The 20,464-nt window shown below is 33.0% G+C and overlaps 1 pseudogene across 1 annotated transcript; it reads right to left on the bottom strand.

Moving 5' to 3' along the window:
• Window positions 1-8,759: 8,759 nt before the first annotated feature.
• Window positions 8,760-10,402, bottom strand: LOC143594758 (tryptophan N-monooxygenase CYP79A68-like; annotated as a pseudogene). Its single transcript, XR_013146396.1, has 2 exons — window positions 9,954-10,402; window positions 8,760-9,722 (listed from the first exon to the last, which is right to left on the bottom strand). The product of XR_013146396.1 is annotated as a tryptophan N-monooxygenase CYP79A68-like (transcript).
• Between the last annotated feature and the right edge of the window lie 10,062 nt (window positions 10,403-20,464).

Genomic DNA, 20,464 nt, shown 5'->3' with positions numbered 1-20,464 from the left:
CCGCCATTTCTGTTTAAAAAAATCGACGAAAAGACACAATGCCAAGATCAAAGAAACAATGACAAAATGAACAAAAGACACGATTTTAACTAAAGAAGACACAATATATATCGCAAACTATAACACAATACGAACAAAATATAACACAATGTTGAATAATATAACACAATTTCAAGAAGAAAAAATATACAATGTCAAGGAAAAAAGACACAATCAATGACGAAAATAAACACAAAATACAATAATTAACAAAAAGATACAATGAACTTTTTCACTCACCATTGTGTCTTTTTATTTTTTGAGAAAGAAAGACGGTGGAAACATTTTATGTTTTTATTTTTTTTGTTTTTTATTAAATTTTGTGTTATGATTTTTATTATTATATTTTAATTTTGTATGGGTATTTTTGTGTGGCTACAAATCTTTCTCATCATTATCATTTTAGTTCTCTTTTATAAAATAACTTGACCATACTGATTATATATATATATATATATATATATATATATATCGATTTACCACCCATAGAAGGAAAGAAGAATATTAAATCGTAATGACGGGTGTTGTTCAAGAATTATGCTTTTCTGAGCTAGACAATGAAAAAGATTTTCATAAGTTTGATGGGGCTTCTCGACTTTGCCATAATAACAACATAAAAAATAACATGTTAACCCATTTACTTTTTTGAATGTTTTGCTTAATTTGAGCTTAGTTTTGCACGACATGCTTCCCATACAAACATTCTGATCACCATTAAAGGAAACATTGATAAGCCTAGTGGTGGCATATCGGAAGTAACGCCATATTTTCTTAAATTTTAATGGTCGAGAAAAAATAATCAATTTGTCAAATCCCAAACCTTTGATTATTTCAAAAAATGTTGTTGAAAATAAATTTGAAACCCAAATCATGTTTAAAATTTTAACTTTCATCTATTTAAACCCGTAACAAATTTGGCGATAAATCTATTTGCACTTTCAAACTTTTAAAATACTCAGGTTACCCATTTTTTACCCATAGTAAATTTTAATCCAAATGTAGTTAACTTGTACCAAACAATCTATTTACCAACTTCTTGTAACAATCAGGTTTAAGTTCCACAATAAACCGGAAACAATTCTTGATAAAAAATTTAAGAAATTAAATATGATAAACTTTGTTATATATGAAAGTGATTAGTATATATTATCCTTACATTTTAACATATATATATATATATATAGTTTACAAAATTAATCAAAATAGTAGATGGATAGCTTTAAAGCATATATATATAATTTATAAATTTATATTGTCATATATAAAATAATAATAATAATAATAGATAAATAGATTGATTTTAAAAAAATGGATTGACTTTTAAGCATATACTAAAATGAAAACAATCCGTTAAAAACTAAGACCATCCTTATACATTTCATTAACTACAACTAACCCCAACGTAGGGGTGAGCAGAATACCGAATTAACCAAACCGAAATCGAATTAACTGAAAAAACAACATCGAAAAAAATCTAACCGGCGGTTAATTTTTTGTATTTTTGAAAAACCGAATTTTCGGTTCGGATTGGTTATCAATTTAAAAAAACCGAAAATAACTGAACCTAACCGATTGATGGTGATAAAGATTATCAAGATGATGAGGAATTGACTAAACTTTGAAGATAAATAAGATGATGAATGAAGATTGTGACATTCGTCAAATTCGGGTTCGAATTGTATTCGTTTTGTAATTGTTTATTATGTAAACCGACCCGTTTTGTAAACCGAAACTTATGATATAATCAAAATGATGGATTTTATGTTACAATATTGTTTTACACTTATTGGGTCTCAAAAACATCTTTTTCAGTCCTTAAAACGCGTTAAAAACACTTAAAACGAACTTCAGGGGCCAAATTGTCATTTTTGAAACTTTTGAAAATTTCCTAGTCACCACCCCATCGCGCCAAGCGATGGGGTATCTCCTTTGGTTAGCGTAGCGCGAAGACAAGCAGACCAGACCTGCATGTTGTGTTTGTTTGTTGGTTCTATTATCCAATAATCCGGTTTTTACCCTCTAAATCACTTTTTTAACCCATTTAAGTTTATCCTATAAATACATTGTCCTCTCTCACATTAATCCTTGCTCATAAACCATTTCCTCACTCAAATTCAAAGATCATTCAAGGTTATTTTCATGTTTATGTCAAGTTTGACTTTCAAAGTCAAACTGATGTAGTTTTTCATTTTTATTAGTTTATCTTAATCTTATTTAATACTTGAAGCTTATGGAACAACATATATATAATATAAACCCCTTGTTACCTTTGGTGGTCACTTTTTCGGCCTCGGTCGGTTAAGTTTCGGGTCTCGTAAAGCAAGGCTACATGGAGGACTTTCGTAGTCCTTAATATATATATATATATATATATATAACTATATAACTTATTTATAGATACTAGCCATGACTAACTTCTGCTCATCTTAGTTTGTACATCATATTTATGAAGCTCCATGGTTATGGGTTTGAAGAGACTAGCCTCGGTTTAACCGTAAATAGCTCCAAACCGTAAACCGAACTTGTTTACTAGTTTTGTTAAATAATTGTTTAAACATGCTTAATGTTGGATTTAAGTTTCAAAAATCATTGTATAAATTCTATGGTTATGGGTTTGTGAAATCTAACCTCGGTTTTAACCCGAAACAAAATCCGAACTGAAAACCGAACTTTCGTTTAAAGACTTTATTGATAACTTTTTTATTGTAAAACTTGAGTATCTTCATTTATAAATTATTATACAAGTTCTTTGATATATGGGCATGTGGCAACCATCTATGAACTTATTGTGAGATGAAAACTAAACTAAACCGATTTTCACTCGCTTGAGACACACAAGTGTGTTTTTAGCTATCAAAGACTTGTATAAACTTTTTAAAAATACTTTATAAACTGATTTTAAATATTTTCTTAAGTACTTAGAAATGTTGGATCCAACTTGATCTTATAACAAAGTTTGGACCGACAAAATCGAACACTCGCTTAATGTCGTTGTTAGTTCTAAAACAATATAACTACATACTTGGTTAAGTCTTACTTGATTTCTATGAGTTATCTCATAACATTTAATATTTTGGAAAGTTGACTTTGGGTTTGACCAATTATCAAGACCCGAATCAACAACCCGAACACTCGTTAAAACCCGTTTTAGTATCTATATTATAAAGGAACTTGCATTCTTGCATTTTTACCCACCTTATTACTTAACATAGGTTGATTAAATATTAAGGTTAGATACTTTAACCCGGTTTCGAGCAAATTTATACATTTTTAAAAGACTAGTATTACACTTTTCATAAATATTTACACTTTAAACCATAAACTTTAAGTGTTTGCATTTCTTATCTTTTATTTAAAAGTTTTCCTAAAACAACCTTTCTAATTCAAGGCTTTTCCTTTTTTTTAGGCTTTGCTCGTTATACTTCGTCCGTCCGATTTCTCGTTTTTTACCGATCAAGTTTTATATTTGAATGTGAGTACTTTCATACCCCGTTTTCCATATTTCGTTTTGAGGGACATTGCATATATTATTCAAACTAAATGTTTTATACTTGAGTCGTAAACCACAAACGTCGTTGTATACTTTACTTAAATAAATGTTCGATTTGGTGTTCCATGCTTACATGCTTATATGCTTATGCGTTTACCGCTTTTGGAAGGTTGATTCATAAATCCGTGAACTATCTGGTATTCTCTTATAGCACGGTGCCGTTGATGTATTCTTACTAACGACCTCATGAAATCCGAATCTATTTGGTATTCTCTTATAGACGGTGTCGCTAATGTATTCTTATTAGCGACCTCATTTTATCCAAATTATTGCTATTATTTATTGTTTCGTATACAAGTTGTGGCATTTCTTATTACATACATATTTGTTCAAACTATGACCTTTGTGTTGATAAACTTTATTTTATGCAATGTTACAGGTTTGACGTTAGGTTGATTATGGAGTTTGGAGAAAACGTAACGAAGACCGTTAGGATATTAGAAATTTGAACAATATATTTATTTGCTATATTTTGTTATGATTATCTATGAATATTGTCATGTGACATTTTGATGTTGTGAAATTAAATGAGTTGTTAAATATTGTCGCTTTAAATAGTGTCATGCGCTTATGGGCAATCTGTCACATCTAGGAATGTTCCGCCGCCTTTGGTCGGGGTGTGACAAAGATTGAGACTAAACTTATAATGTTTTTTAATAAAAAACTTTGATGAATTACTCTATTTAACAACTTTGTATTCGTATAGTTTCACGTAACACGTGTCTATTTTTGTTTTTTTGAATTCAATATATATGTGGTATTCTAATACGTTCTTATACAAAGCTTAAAATATGCAATTTCATTTTTATTTTTTTGCAGAATTATAATAATTGTTTCATAAAATGAACACATATTCGAGTTTTGTTTTTCTTTAAAATCTTCAACAATATACATAGTATAATATGTTAATGATAACATTTGAAATTATATTCTTTTCAATCTTTAACAAACATGGTTGTTGATTTTTAAATTTCACCAAGTATATACTTTGGAATATATATAGTAATATAATATGTTAATATTTATTTTTATAAAAATGTATAGATATAATATAATAGTGTGTAAAAGGATAGTGAATAATTATTGATCTATGAAATGTATTATTATCAATTAAGATTTTAGTTGAGAAGGAAAATAATTGTAAGGTTAACCACAAAGCGGCATGTGTCACAATAATTTTCTTTTACTATAAGAGTAGGATTTATCTAACGATGCTTAAGTTTATAAATCTTTTTTTATGATTGTGTTCAAAATGAACATGTACAAAAACTTTTATGTGTAAAACTTTGTTGAGCGACTTAGGAATAACAGAAATTAGAAACTATATATGTTGGTTTCTTATATCAAATTTCCAATTGTAACGTTCTTCTCCAAAATCAATAATTGAGTGAGTTATTGGATTTCAATATTCATAAAGATTTGATTTTTGAGAAACCAAAACCATCAATCATATTGCCCTTTGTTTTGATGTTTCTAACAATTGACTTTCATCAAGTTTTGATGTTATCGTTGCGATCAAACAACACGTATATGCGTTTGATTGATTTCAAAAGCAAGTCAACAAATCAATCTGTTGTGTTTTATTTCAATATCAAACACAATTAATAGACTGATTTTTAGAGCAAACTCAATATTCCATATAAATCAGTTAAATTACCCCCACAACTTCATTTATTCTCCAGTTCATTTTTTTTCAGTTTTGGATTTCAAAACTCTCACTATTTTCGTCTTTTTGTTTACGTTTTAATAATTTTATGGTTTCAACTTAAAAAATTTCTTTATAGCACACCTAAATAGTTTCTTGATGGATGCAGATGCGTATTCGAATGGTTCAAAAACGTTGATTTTATTCAAAGACTTCAGAACCGAATGATTCGGTCGTCAAGCTTCTCGCATACCGTTTTATTTCTGATGCATGGTCTCTTTTTTTTTTTTTTTTTTGAACGGCCAACTAAGTAACGCCGGGTACCACGTACGCGGCCCTCAACTAATGCATGGTCTCTACTCTAAGCAATGTATCCTAGATCCCTATTTATAAAGGTTCTATAGAATAAATAAGGAAACTCAAAACTCCTACCAAAATAGGATACAATAACTAGAGGTGTACAAAAAAACCGGTTAACTAAACTGGCCGAAAATCAAAACGAAACTGAACCGGTTTGGAACCGATTATGTGAACATTTAAATTTTTCAGCTTTTCTCCCACATTAATCCATATGACCATTGGCCATTTCAACAATAAGTCTTGTTCCACATTTAATCCACATGCATATTTCAAATCACAGCATTGACCCCACTAAGAACATGGGTTTAATGCTGGCTGGACGGTGGGCATGCGCCCACCCTCCTTTGCCCTTGAATCTGCCCCTGCATGTAAACAATTATCATCACAATTTGTGATATTTTCTTTTTTGATGCATACGTTGTATGTGTCTTCGTATTAGGAGGGACCATTTCTTCACAATAACGTAGTAGTGTATTCGGGCTCACACATTAGTTTCCGTTGGACTTCCCGAATACCTTGATCCATGATCTAAATTAAAATAATGCGACTATAGAAGCGATCAAATTTAGTTGTGAGAATGCAATATTAACCTTTTTAAAACAAAGTTAACAATCATTTGTTGTTGTTTGAATGGAAAGTAAATTATGAAAATATGCTTTATGTTTGGAAATTATACTTCTTACAAATTGTTACGTTTAGTTTAGGAAAAAAAAAAGAAAAGAAAAAGAAAAACAGACCGTAGATAACAAAATTGTATTCATTATCTATACTATATATAATACATCAAATAAGGGCAAATTAAGACACCCTTTTTAAGTAATTTACAACACTTAAAGCATGAGATACATGTGTTAGTAAAGGTAAACATGTCTTTTAAACACAATTCATTCAACTTACAAGTTTGGTCTCCCATCTTTAACCATATTATGTTTTTAATTTACCTTGTAAACTAACTTCCCACCCATGATTTTTAAACGACTATAGCCTTTTCGTACGTTAATATTTTTATAAACAAATTGCACTATAAAAACGAGCATTTTATTCTCTTTAATTTGGATATGATATTGTTGTAATTTTTTTTCATTTTAAATAAATTAATATGTTACGTAGGGATGTTCAGTGTTGGTTTTGATGGTTTTTAAGTAAAACTTGTGAGTCCAACCGTTAATACTGATTTTTTGTCTTCCAAAACCAAACTCAACCATTGAAAGTTGAAACCGAATCGTTGCTAACGGCCTGGTTCTAGTTTGGTTTCACAGTTTAAACTTCAATAATAAATTTAGTTTAAAATAATTAATAATTTAAATGTACCATCAATTTTAACTAAAAACCAACATAATATGATACTTGAGATGATCATAAATAAAAATGATAATTTTAATTAGCCACATAAATGGTAAATATTAATGGAAGATCTAGGACGTGAAATAATAACAACAAGGATTACAAAAGGAATCATATTGCAATTAGGTTAATTTACAGTCTTTTCTGGTTTCATATGGCCGGTTGCCAATATAAACCGCGGACCAACCGTTCATTACATTTTGAAAATTTTGAAACCGACCAACAAACCGAAAGTAAAAAAGAAAAAGAAAAAAGAAGTCAAACCAATGACCGATTTAAACGATTTCAAGGTTTTAACTGAACTATAAACAATTATATTTGTACGTGATTAACAGGTTCAAACACCCGTTGCATCGCGCGAGCACCCGTCTAGTTTGTTAAAACTTATCACAAAAGCCAAGTGTAGGGTGAAAAAAGATACCCGGCCCGAAGATCTTTATTTTAATAACAATTTATTTATGTTCCACTTAGTAAAATAAGTCTACAATTTTAATATTAACTGCAAATTTCACGTCATATGATATTAACAAAATACAAAATACTACCATCCTCATGTATGATGAAGATAAGCATGCCTTTCTAATCCCATTAAGTGCTTGTTGTACGTCTTGCAACCATATCTAAGTTTCCATCTTTTTATTTCTTCAAATAATCAGAGATCGCACAAACTGTTCACGTTCTTTTTCAATCAACAGATCGAAGTGAACAACATTTTTCCATCTTGTGTCATTATATTGTATTTCATTCATACAATACTAAATATAACATTTAATTATAAATATATAGTGTACTAAATACAAAGATGTAAAGGCATATTTACACATTTCTAACAATAAATCAAGATATATGAATGTGTCATTTAACATTCTCTTTTACAATTAGCAGACTTGTTGCAAAATATTAGATTTGTGGAGTTGCAAGATATTAGATAATCAGTAAAAAAGTTGTTAATAATCTGCTTCTGTGTTAATAATAGGTAGCTTGTGAAGCAAGGATTAAGAAGCGTGATCCTATAAGCTAATCTCCAATGAGGTTCAAACAGTCCAACCAGACCATAGCTAGTTCGGTCAAATAATGTTCGGGTCAAAATGAGTATTGAAAGTTTTATTTTTCAACGATCAGTGATGTATTAGAACCCTTGAGCCAAATTCGTCTACAACAACCTAAAGACTCATGTGCCAAAAACAACATAAAAACCAATCCTTTGTTTACAACTCGGTTTTGATGGTTTTCTTCCCACTACTCTTCTTTAACGAATCCTCAAGAACCTTTTCAGGTTTGGGCTCGGGTTTAGATTCTTTGATGAAGAACATAGAACCCAAAGCCTCCCGGTCCTGACCGGACATATATAAGGCTACTAATTTCCTCAGAGCCTTTTAACCGCGTTCACAAACTTCTTGTAGATGCTCCGTTTTGAGATTTCTTGAAAGTAGTCGATAAAGGGTTTTAACTGTGATGGTGTGCGCTAAAAAAAGACCTGTCTCTGAAATGTGCAATCAAGATTCGACCATTGTGTTTTAATCTTGAATATTCTTGATGCGTCAACGGATGCATCAGAGGGGTCGTATGTATATCGGACCAGAAGCTGAGATCTTCTTCCTCGTTTTCTGCTAATTTTTCGCCATTATATTCCTGGTTTCAACATTTTCTTCATAAAAGATCTTACTTCCATTTTCATTATTGTTCTGTTTCTCCGCAGATAATTGGGTAAAAAAAACGTGGTATATTTAATTATAAATTCAGTACTAAAAGAACTAACAAGTTGAGGTCAAAATGTTCTACTCAATTAATTTGACAGTCCACATTTTATTTTGAGACAATTCAACTAGTAGCATAAAGATGGTGAGGCAGACGTGGCTGCGCTAAGGCAAACAACGGCTTAGCCATTGCTAAATCATGCAGATTCTCCTTGAGATCAACAAGCGGTTCATTAGGTGGCAACTCCCAAGTGAACCCTTGTACAAGCCTAGCTAGAAGCATTGTGGTCATTGTCGAGCCCAATGACACTGCTGGGCACCCACGCCGACCAGAGCCAAACGAAAATGTACGAAGGCTGTGGTCCGCTAACACCACTTCTTTATCACCATTCATGTGACGGTCTGGATTGTAACTCAGTGGGTCATCCCAGACTTCAGGGTCTCTTCCTAGCCCGAGACGGCTCACTAATACATGACTACCCTTGGGTATGAAGTATCCAGCAACAGTTGAGTCAGTGGCTGTCACATGTGGGACGTTGAAAGCTGCAACAGGGTGTAACCTGAAAGCTTCCTTCACACATGATTTAATATACAAAATTAATATCTTCCAAGCCAAAATATAATAATTGTTCTTAATCTTACAAGGATCTGGGCTTTTATTTCATCTGCTGTAAGCGGAGTGTTTTTAAGGGTGATCATAACGTCAAGCAAGTCGTGTTGTTGGATCCTAACACCGTCTTTCCATTGTTGAATCCTTTCATCAATTAACGGATCTTGATACTTTCTTGTCATACGAATAGCATTCCTTATGGTCTTCTCATGCCCATCAAAATCAGTAATCCATCTCAACCACGGGAAGTAATCCGTGACACAAAATGCGTTAAGATAAACAAGAATGGTCCAAAGTGAATCGGCATGCTCAATTTCTTCTTTCCCAGGTCCTCCATCTTCTCTCCCTTCGCCAAAATACCTTCTCCCCAACAAGAGCTTCCTTACCATGTTGGTGGTGTATTGTTGCCCAATAATCCTAATATTCACGAAGCCCCCAGTGACCCCATGATTGGTCTTGCATTGATTGTTAATGTACCTAAAAGAAGTTCACGTTTGGATGCCGAAATTTGCAGTCAAGCCAAGATAAAGAGTTAAAGTAAAATCCATTAAGTGTTTAAAAACAAGTGTGGTTTTTTTTGGAGATGAAAATTAAAAAACTTTTGCCCAAATTAGCAAGTTAATTAAAGTTAGTTTTGGTCTGTTTACCTATTTTAGGCAAGTCTATGAAATGGTCCAACCCTATATAAACATGCACATAAATAAATACCTGAGTATATTTTCATCTTCTTCGATTCGTTTATTCAGAAGCCATTTATGCCTAGCCCCGGAAAGAATCTCTCTGGATATGATCTTCCTCATCCTCTTCCAATGATCACCCATTGGAGCAAGAACGGTGTCCAAGTAACCACCACTAGTCAGATAGCTTGACATGGAATCAGGCCTTGACGAGAAGATCCAATTTGCATCTTTCAAAAACTCAAGAGCGATATCCGGATCACTAACGGCTATGACATGAACTTTTCCTAGGCAAACGCATAGGATCTTGGTGTTCATTTCGTCCATCATCCTACGAATCCATCGAAACGTGGGCTTGTTTCGAAGCATGCTGATTATGCTGCCGATGTAAGGAAAAGGTGTTGAGCCGGGAGGAAGTGGCGGTCGGAGTTTGGAACCAGCGAACTTGTTTTGTAAGGAGAACAAGTAAAAAAATAACATGATGGATACAAAGAAAATGTATGTATGTATGTATACATGCATGCATGCATGCATGCATGTATACGAGTGTGTGTGTTTATGTGAGAGGGGGGCCCACATCCCGTCCTTCTTCTAGTCCGTTCTAGGGGTGTTCTTCGGGTTATTTATTCAGGTTCCAGGTTATTCGGGTTTGAGCTCAAAGTAAATTGACCCAAGAATCAACCCAAATAAAGTCGGGTTGTTCGGGTTTCGGGTTGAACGGGTCGGATTTCATGTTTAACAAGTTTAAAACACCAAATCAAATAAACCTTAAAGTTAGTGCTTTATAAAGCATATTTCACATCAAAGTCAATATCATCCCATTGACTTCTTTAACTTCTATTGCAGATTGTACTAAAGCATCTTTCAATATTTATGCTAAAGCATTCCTTTTTAATATGATAAACCATACAACCAATGTATGTGGTTATATACTTGTCATATAACCAAACTGATTGCCTTCTCACATTTGTAATTTCAACATCATATAAGCAATCTGTATAAAACATGACAACATTCATCAGACATCAGACTATAATACTAGATTAATCAACAAGCTTTAAAGTGTTACCTTAAGATGAATTAAATGAAGATAGCATTCTTTAACAACATAATAATAAATGTAGGGTAGAAATGAAGAACCATTTTGAATTGAAATATTGAATGACCCGATTCAGGGTATTTCAACCCAAATACGGATCCGAATACATGATCTCGGTTTCGAGTTAGGAGTTTATTTGGGCCGGGTAACTCGGGTCTCAGGTCACTTCGGGTCAGGTCGATATTCGAGTACGGTTAAACAAGACACCCCTAGTCTGTTCCCACAAACTTGACACCCACAAACTTCACTCTACAAAGCTAGATTGGTTTTTTATATTCGGTTTGTCTAGTGCCACCTCAACGAACCACACCCACAACACTCACGTTGCGGCCTGCTGGTGCTCAAATGTGTACAAAGATATCCATAAACAATTAACCTTTTTTTTATATATATCTCGGCTTTGTACGTGGATTTTTTTTAATGGTGCGTATGTTTTTTTTATTTTTTATTTTTTGTATTGAGTTTTATATACTATGTTGTAATAATATTTTATTTTTATAATTGTTTATTGCTATTTTCATTATTTTTATCTATCTATCTATCTATCTTATTATTATTATTATTATTATTATTATTATTATTATTATACTAAATTTTGTTATTATTATTTACTATGTTTAATCATTTTTTTTCCTTATGTTGGTCTAGTGTTGTACCTTCCTTCTTTTATACCATTTCATACATATCGTTTTAGAGTTGGAGATCTCTAGAAGCAATCTCTCTATCATATGACATAAATGTATAATTTGTCTGCTTCTCACCATCTATCATCTTCAGACCCTACTAATAGTCTTCTTATTAATGAGATTTTTACTAGATATAATTAATTGGTTGATAACTGTGGTTTTGTAAATTATCTTTTTTTTTCCATAAGAGCGATATAAAAAAAGAATTTTATATCTTGACTGTTTTTATAATATAACTTTACAAATATAATATTTTTATTTATATCTAATTCATAATTTTTATTATTATTAAATTGGGATTTTTCTAGATAATTTTGTTATTTATCTAACAAAATACAGATTTAAAAAACAAAATTTTATATTTTTCAAAATTTTTTAAACTTTCTTATTTATGCTTATTTTATTTCTTTGTTTTTATTTTTTGGTTTGATATATATATATATATAAACTTATTTTTTGTTCTTATCCTTTGGTTCATTGTCATCCCTAATCTCATATGGGTGGGGTATGTGGATTTAAGCCGGACTAATACACTAAGAGCATGTTCAGTGTAGTGTTCATTTCTGATGTGGCATTGTTCAGAATACTGAACTGTATAAATGCACGTTAGAGGTGATGTTAAGTTTAGAGCATATTCACAAAACATGATAATTGGGTCCAATGTAATTATTTATATCTAAATTTTAAAACTAATTCCAACCACCACTTTAATTATCTTTCTTTTTAAATTAAAGAATGTTAATAAGTGATATAATGTATGCATGCATTGTACTACATAATATGATTGTAAAGATGAAGGAGATGCAATAACCGATTGGTTGGATGATGAGGGTGAAGAACTTGAACTAGCAAACCATGGACCGACAGTAGATTTCGAAGGACACTTGGCAAGATTTAGGAATATACGTAACAATGAAGCCCGTCATGCGCTTCTAAATGATTTAGTGGAGCATATATGGTTTATTAAAAAATAGTCGGTTTGAGTGAGGTAGATTTTTTAACATAGGCTTATATAACTTTTTTAGTTTACGTTTGCGCGCGGTTGTTTTATTTACTGTTTATGTAATTTTAAATTTTTATTTATATGACATCTTTTGTTTTTGTAAATTTATTTACTAGAACTTATTTCATTTTTAAATAATATGAAATAAAAAATAAGATACTTAATTAAAAGTATTTTATGTTATAAAAGTATTTTAATTTATAGAAAGAAAATATAGAAATAGGTGATTATGTGGAGTATAGAGATGTTTAAAAAGTGGATGTAGTGTTGGAGAAAATATACGATTTTTGTGTTTGAAAGTGAATGAGTGGAAATCTGATGTGGCAGTTGATGTGGCTTGTTTAGTTTATTTTTCCTCATCCACCATTGTGGTTGCTCTAAGTAATACGTAGGTTAGAGGAAATCGTGAGGGACTGGCCTAAATCTCTTTTATTGCGAGTTAAAGTTAGGTAAATATGTAAAGGGAAATGAGCTTATTATTTGGGCCATTTGAAAGCTTCGGTAAATATGTAAAGGGAAACGAGCTTATTATTTGGGCCATTTGGAAACTTTGGGTTGTGATATTTAATTTTGAAGGTGGAGGCTTCTTGCATGCAGAAGGCTTTTTAGGGGGAATCGGAAGATGAATGGGCCCCTTTATGCGCCCTTTTACTGGGATCAAAAGATGGAGTTTTTTTTTTTTTTTTTTATCAAAATGGGGTGTGTCAGTGTGGAAAAATTATTTAATAAAATAGATTATTTGAAAGTATTTATAAAAATAGGCATTTCTCATTTAATCCTCCATTTATCTAATCTATTATAACTTTTTTTTCTTTTTATTTAATCAATCTATTAATATTATTCCTTTTTTACTTCTATAATTTTTTAATCAACATGGTTAAGACTTCTTTTTTTTTTGAACTAATTGGTTATAATATTTTTAATTAAGCCAGGAATAAATAAAAACAAAATAACAAGCTAAATAAATGTTAAAAATGAAATAAAGGTTCTAAAATATACTTAACAAAATGTAAGGCGTCGTTTCCGGTGCCCTAGTTTGGTTTTGAAATTACTCATTAACACAATTCTAAATATCAGAGCTAATTAAAACTTTCGCGGAAATAATAAAACTTTGTTCAATCATTACAACATTCAACTCGCCTCTTTTAAAAAAGGGGGAATTACACATATCCCCTTCCTAACTTATCTAATTACATATATCCTCAACTTATAAACTTAAATTACATATATCCCCATCACTAAAAAAATTACCCATTATGACAGATTTACCCTTTTAATTAACATAATGAAACTGATTATTCCTTACTCTTTATTCTTCTCCAATTGATTGAAACCACTGAACCAAACAAGTTCATCGACGGTTCACATGACGTCGGTGACTCAAATGTAACCAGTAATCCAAATAAATCGGGTGATTCCAAATCGAACCAGGTGCGACTTATTATCCCAAATTTGCTGTAGAACCCCTAAATTTTGTTTTAAGAGAACTAGGCTCAAATCGATTTCACTGTGTTTCCGGTTAGGTCTCGTCGACGACGTTGTTGTTGTTGGAAAGTGTTGTCAGGGAGGAAACACTTTGCGTTGGGTGGTCGGTAGAGGTGGGGTGGTTAGCGAATGGGTTTCAACGGTGGTGATTGTGGTCGGTAGAGGTTGGTGAACGACGAAGATATTGAAGATGGTGAATAGTGTTGGTGGTGAGTGGCAGCTTCAAATTTTACAATTAAATCCATATCGGAGGTCGGGTATACGATGTCGGTGAGTTCGGCGAAGGAAATTCTAATATTTAGCCGGCAAGGTTATGTGTAAGAATTGCAAGGAAAGTTGAAGTTGGATTGATTGTTGTGAATCTTTAAGAGTTTGTGTCTTTGGTTGTTTTTGTTTTTTTTTTAAATTAAGGGTATAATAGTCCACAAACAAATTAATTTTAGTGAATTGGGGAAATATGTAATATATATGTTTAAGTGAGGGGTAATATGCAATTATTCTTTTTAAGTTGAGGAAATATGTAATTAAGGCACTTAGCAAGGGGAAATGTGTCAATGCCCCTTTTAAAAAGAACATAACATAAAACATATTATTTAACATCATGAAAAATTCTTCTGCAGATGCCAGCTTCTTCAGATCCTGTCACGTGTCTTCAATCAAGCGAGCTGCCTCAGTTTATTAACCTGCGTGCATACTAAAAGTCAGGTACGCTGAGTGAGTTCTAGTTAATACAGCTAACATACAATACATCCATATACTTACTTATATACGCACCCGAAGATACATATATCATACTTAGCTTTTTTACCTTTCTTCATACTTTCATACTTTCATTCTTTCTATCATACATACATATATACATACATTTCATTCTATAAACTTCGCATATATTATTAGAGTATGTTCCCTACATTCGCAAATACTATTAGGGTCTGTTCCCTTCATTCGCATATATTATTAGGGTCTGTTCCCTTCATTCGCAGATATTATTAGGGTATGTTCCCTACATTCGCAGATATTATTAGGGTATGTTCCCTACATTCACCCTACCATACCTTCGTACTAATATACATACAATTTCGTACATACTTGGCTTTATCATTCATACATACACAGCTATATATTCTAACACTTACCGTCCTTGGTGATACGTGCAATATCCGAATATCGTTCATGTACCGACAAGCTTTCATTCATATTTACCATATAATATCCATCACATTTATCATCCATGCATACACTTACCACTCAAGGTAAGCGTATTAACTAATCACAATGACTATGCACACAACCCCGAAAACATAACAAGGAAATAGGGCTAGACACTCACATATACTCGGTTCCTCTCAGAGTTAATGGTAACTCATTTCTTTAACTGGGCACGGCTAACTGTATAACAATTATACGTATCAATTAACTATCAATACCCATATCGTATTTCTAGTTTAATATAACCATCAACGAACGGGGGTCCGGGGGCAGTGCCCCTAGCAACGAGGTTCTAGGGGCGACAGCCCCTAGCGAGGTCCAAGGGGCAGAGAATTCTTAATTTATTATTTTATTCGCTATCCCATTCATTATAACGAATGGTTTGTGGTTAAGCCTTATTCGTTATGACGAATGGTTCATTTCGTAACAAATGAATGCATAGCGAATGACTAAGGCCATTTGTGCTTCCTATAAGACGAATGAAAGGCTCATTCGTTATGGAAACACACGAATGTATCCATAACGAATGGATTGATTCGCTATCTGATCATAATGAATGAATGGGTAACGAATGAATATATCATTTGTGACTTCTACATGACGAATGGGAGGCTCATTCGTTACCGGAACATACGAATGTTCCTTATTCATTATGGGTGTCTAACGAATGATCATCTATTCGCTCAACATGACGAATGAGCATCAGTTCTATCCAAAACTTTGACTTAGAGGTCAAAGTCAAAATTGATAGGAACCATAGCAGTCAACAGACACCAAATTTCTAATTAATCCTCATATCATGATGAAACAACATGAATCTGGTACATTAGACTCTTAATCACAACGCTAACAAACCCTAATAGTTCAAACACTTAAACATCACGTTTTTAGGGGTGCGATTGATTGATATTCAAACCCGGTTCTTTAGGTTTACAATTAACCTATCCACTGTTAACGAATTTCAGCAGGGATCATCCCGTTTGATTAGTTTAAATGATTTGTAAACATCTAAGGATTCTAAACGAGCCGAATAAGCGTTTCGTTATAAAACTTACCATTTTACGAGTCGATCTACGAACACGATCTAGTCTTGATGTTAGTTTGGTTCGTTAGGATGCTCTAACACTATCAAGCTCGGGTTCTCACCTTCGGATGTTGGTTCGGGATAAAGGAGAGTGTTTATGTGTGTTTTTAAAGGTGTAGGCTATGGTGTAGAGATGGATACAAACGAAATTTATTTTATTAATTCTTTTGTAAAAGTAGGATGCTACAAGTCTTCCCTCCTTAAAGAAATTTTGTCCCCGAAACCTAACTATACATAAACAATCCTTGGTAAAACTTGCGCATCTCATCTTCAACTTCCCAAGTGGCATTTGATCCTTTACGCTGCTTCCATATCACTTTCACCAAAGGGATAACTTTATGACGAAGCTGCTTTTCCTTGCGGTCAACGATCTCCATAGGCTGCTCGATATAGTTTAACTGCTCATCAACTTCAATGTCTACTAATGGCACATGTGACGTGTCATCAGCTAGGCATTTTCTCAGATGAGAAACATGAAAAGTAGAATAAATTCCTTCAAACTCTTCGGGTAAATCTAGCTTGTAAGCCACTTCACCCACACGATCAACAATCTTAAATGGTCCATTGTACCTTGGACTTAGCTTTCCTCTCTTCCTAAACATGAATAATTCCTTTCCAAGGCGAGACCTTGAGCATCACATTGTCACCAATGTTAAACTCGATTGGTCATCGCCGCTTATCAGTATACGACTTTTGACGATCTTGAGCAGCTTTCATTCTTGGCTTGATCTGATCGAACCTTGACGAGGTTTCTCGCACAACTTCTAGACTTCAAATCTCTTTCTGACCAATCTCTCCCCAACATACAGGAGTTCTACAATTGTAAGGCCATGTTTCCGGTGCCTCACTTTAACGTCGGATTTACTCATAAACACAGTTCTTAGAAATCATAGTTAATTAAAAACATTCGCGGAATATAAAAACTTTCATAAAACATTACATAATTTGTCTTAAACAAACATCTTTGTCTTTTAAAATAAACAAAACATTAAACATAAACTGATAAACGTCTCGAGTCTTCCGATGCCAGTCTCTATTCAATGCCACGTGTTCTCCTCAGACGATCTGCTTCATTCTACTCACCCGCGTGCATACTAAAAGTCAGCTACGCTGAGTGAGTTCTAGTTAATCAGGCAACATACAATTTATTCTCATATATTTCTTAACGTATCCGAAGACACGTATCAATACGTTATCTTTGTATAAATATCCATAAGAGGAACGTCACGTAATATCTATTAAGAGAACTATTACTATTTCCCATGCTATATATATTCTCCATAGAGGGAACACTCTACACATATATTATCCATAGAAGGAACACTCTCTATATATATTATCCATAGAAGGAACACCCTATATACTTTCCATAGAAGGAACACTATACTATCCATAAAAGGAACACTATACTATCCATAGAATGAACACTATACTATCCATAAAAGGAACACTATGCTATCCATAGAAGGAACATTATACATTATCCATAGAAGGAACTCTATATATATTATCCATAGAAGGAACATTGTATTTAAGCTACATTTAAGGTAAGTGTATTAACTTTCACATCGAGTATGCACATAGCCCCGAAAACATAACAAGGAAATGGGGCTAGAAACTCACCTGTATCCTGTTCCTTTCTCCGTTAAATGTCAGCCCTTTCTTTAACTGAGATCAGCTAACTGTATACGAGTTACACGTATCAATACTCATCATATTCGTATTCCAACCGAAAATGACTAAGTCTGGTCTCATCGGTTAGCCTTGTATTAGATTACATTTAACTTAGATTATTTATTTTATTAACTTCTATGGTATTAGTCTTTTGATTATTTAATATTTAAATTTCTATTTCAGTCTTTCCTTTATCGAGTTCTCGTCATGCGTTTATAAGTTTATTCACATTTAGACATATGTGTGTATGTATAGGATACACGGGTTATCCCATTCTTGTGGACCTCCAAGTGTGATCTTATGTGTGGATTTAAGCGAGTATTTCTTTTACATATACGTACTCTCGGGTTCTCAACGAGATCGATTACAAAGTAATCAAATCACTTTGTAAAGTAATCCAACTATTAGTGATCAAGTGTGGGGAGTGCAATAGGGCTCGGGTTGTAATCGGGCTTGGCTAAGCTTTTGGATAGACACAAAAACAAGTCCTTGGCTGATATGGGTCCAAGAGCCCACAACTGGGCCATACACAAATCTGATTTGGGCCGTGTATGTATATATATAACCTACAGGCCCAACCCCTCTTAATTAAATCATCAGACAAGTCTTCACACCCTTCCTTCTTGATCTCTCTGACTCGTCCTTCATAGCAGCAGTAAGCGGCTGGAAAGGCTCAAGCAATTCATCCTCATCGTCTACCTTTGCGAGTCATGTGTATATGTGTGACAATCGTCAATTTCAGGTTAACTCCGTTAACTCAACTCCGTCAATTCAAACTTAAGATCATTGAATCTATAACGCACACCTCATTACATTTAAACTAGGGTTTAAATGACGCTTAACACTTACTACATGTGTAGTCTTTCGGGAATTGCATCGAAACGCAAACGAGTTGACACAAACGATTGGTGAATAAATGAAAAAACGTCAAAACAGTAATTATGTGATAATTATGTGTTAGACTTATGTGTTATGTGATAACATCGTTATAAACACTAACTCAAGATGTAAACAAGTTAGTTTAAGCTAGATAAGTAATACTTAGAAGTGGAGGGGCCAAAGTGTAACATGTAGTATTATAAATAATAATAATAATAAACCCTAACTTATTATTATTCTCCCCACACAAATCCCGATCGGAACCCCCCCCCCCCCCCCTGGCTCCTTGGTTGCCGTCACTTATACACACACATACAACTAGGATTTCAAGCTTTTGATTGAAGATTAAGGTGCTAGGAAGGTATAATCGACTATCCTATGCATCCTTTATACTTGATTTTGATGTTTAATGGGTTAATTGAAAACCCTAGATGGCCGATTCTATGTGTGTATGAAATTAATATGATTGTTGTTGATTTGATGATGATTTGATAACTAGATTGGATATTGTTACATGTTAATTGTTGTGTCTTTGAATTGAGTTCAAACAAAAACCCTAATCATGTATGTATTGTGTGATTGATGTGCATGGATAGTGTTTATGGAGTCTAGAGTGTTATATGAATGCATGATGGTCCATAGATAGTTAATATGTTCAGTTTGGATGCAAACAGTTTCTGGACAGATTGTATTATTGATGTTTAACTGACTGTAACGAAGTGTAAATGTGAAAATTTGTTGAGATTATTGATACTACAGTAAACTAGGTTGAGTCTAGTTTCTAAGGAATATAAATTTGCAATTTTTGGACGTGTAGAAGTTAACTTTTATGATTTTACAAAAACGTTGTGCAAAGCTGAGCTGTTAGACCTGCTGTTAGGTTGTTTTGTAAATGTTATATCTCATGAACTACGAAACCAATTGGGTTGGTTCCACTTCTGAAAGTTGACTTATTGAGTTAGGAACCTAACCCAAGTGGTCTTGCATTTATTGGATTTTTTGTTTAACGGGAATTTCAAATAACATTCTGTTGCGCATGAATTTGACTGTTATGAGTTTGCTGTAATGATTTGATGATTGTGAGAAACCTATGTGGAATAAAAATATAATAAAATATGTTCTGGAAACCTAAGACATATATGCTTTTGTGATGATTTTTGGTAAATTAATTGTGATGCTATGATCGGTGAGATAGTACAATCTTTCAAGTAGAATTTCTGTCTCGGTGAAACTAGCTGCTGAATTTGGTGAAAATGCATGAAACATGATACTTGCTATATAATTGTTATGTTTTGACCAAATTGCCCTTGCGGGGAATAATTGCTAATTGATTGTCATGATTTGACCAAATTACCCTCGTGGGGAATAATGACTAGTTAATTGTTATGTGTTGACCAAATTGCCCTTACGGGGAGTAATTGCT

This window comes from Bidens hawaiensis, unplaced genomic scaffold (assembly GCF_021521415.1).
Source record: "Bidens hawaiensis isolate Kalapana, Puna unplaced genomic scaffold, B.hawaiensis_p1.1 tig00044169_1, whole genome shotgun sequence".
In the NCBI taxonomy this organism is placed as follows: Eukaryota; Viridiplantae; Streptophyta; class Magnoliopsida; order Asterales; family Asteraceae; genus Bidens; species Bidens hawaiensis.
Note: the sequence above shows the minus strand (reverse complement) of the source record. Positions and strands in the feature narration are given on the sequence as shown.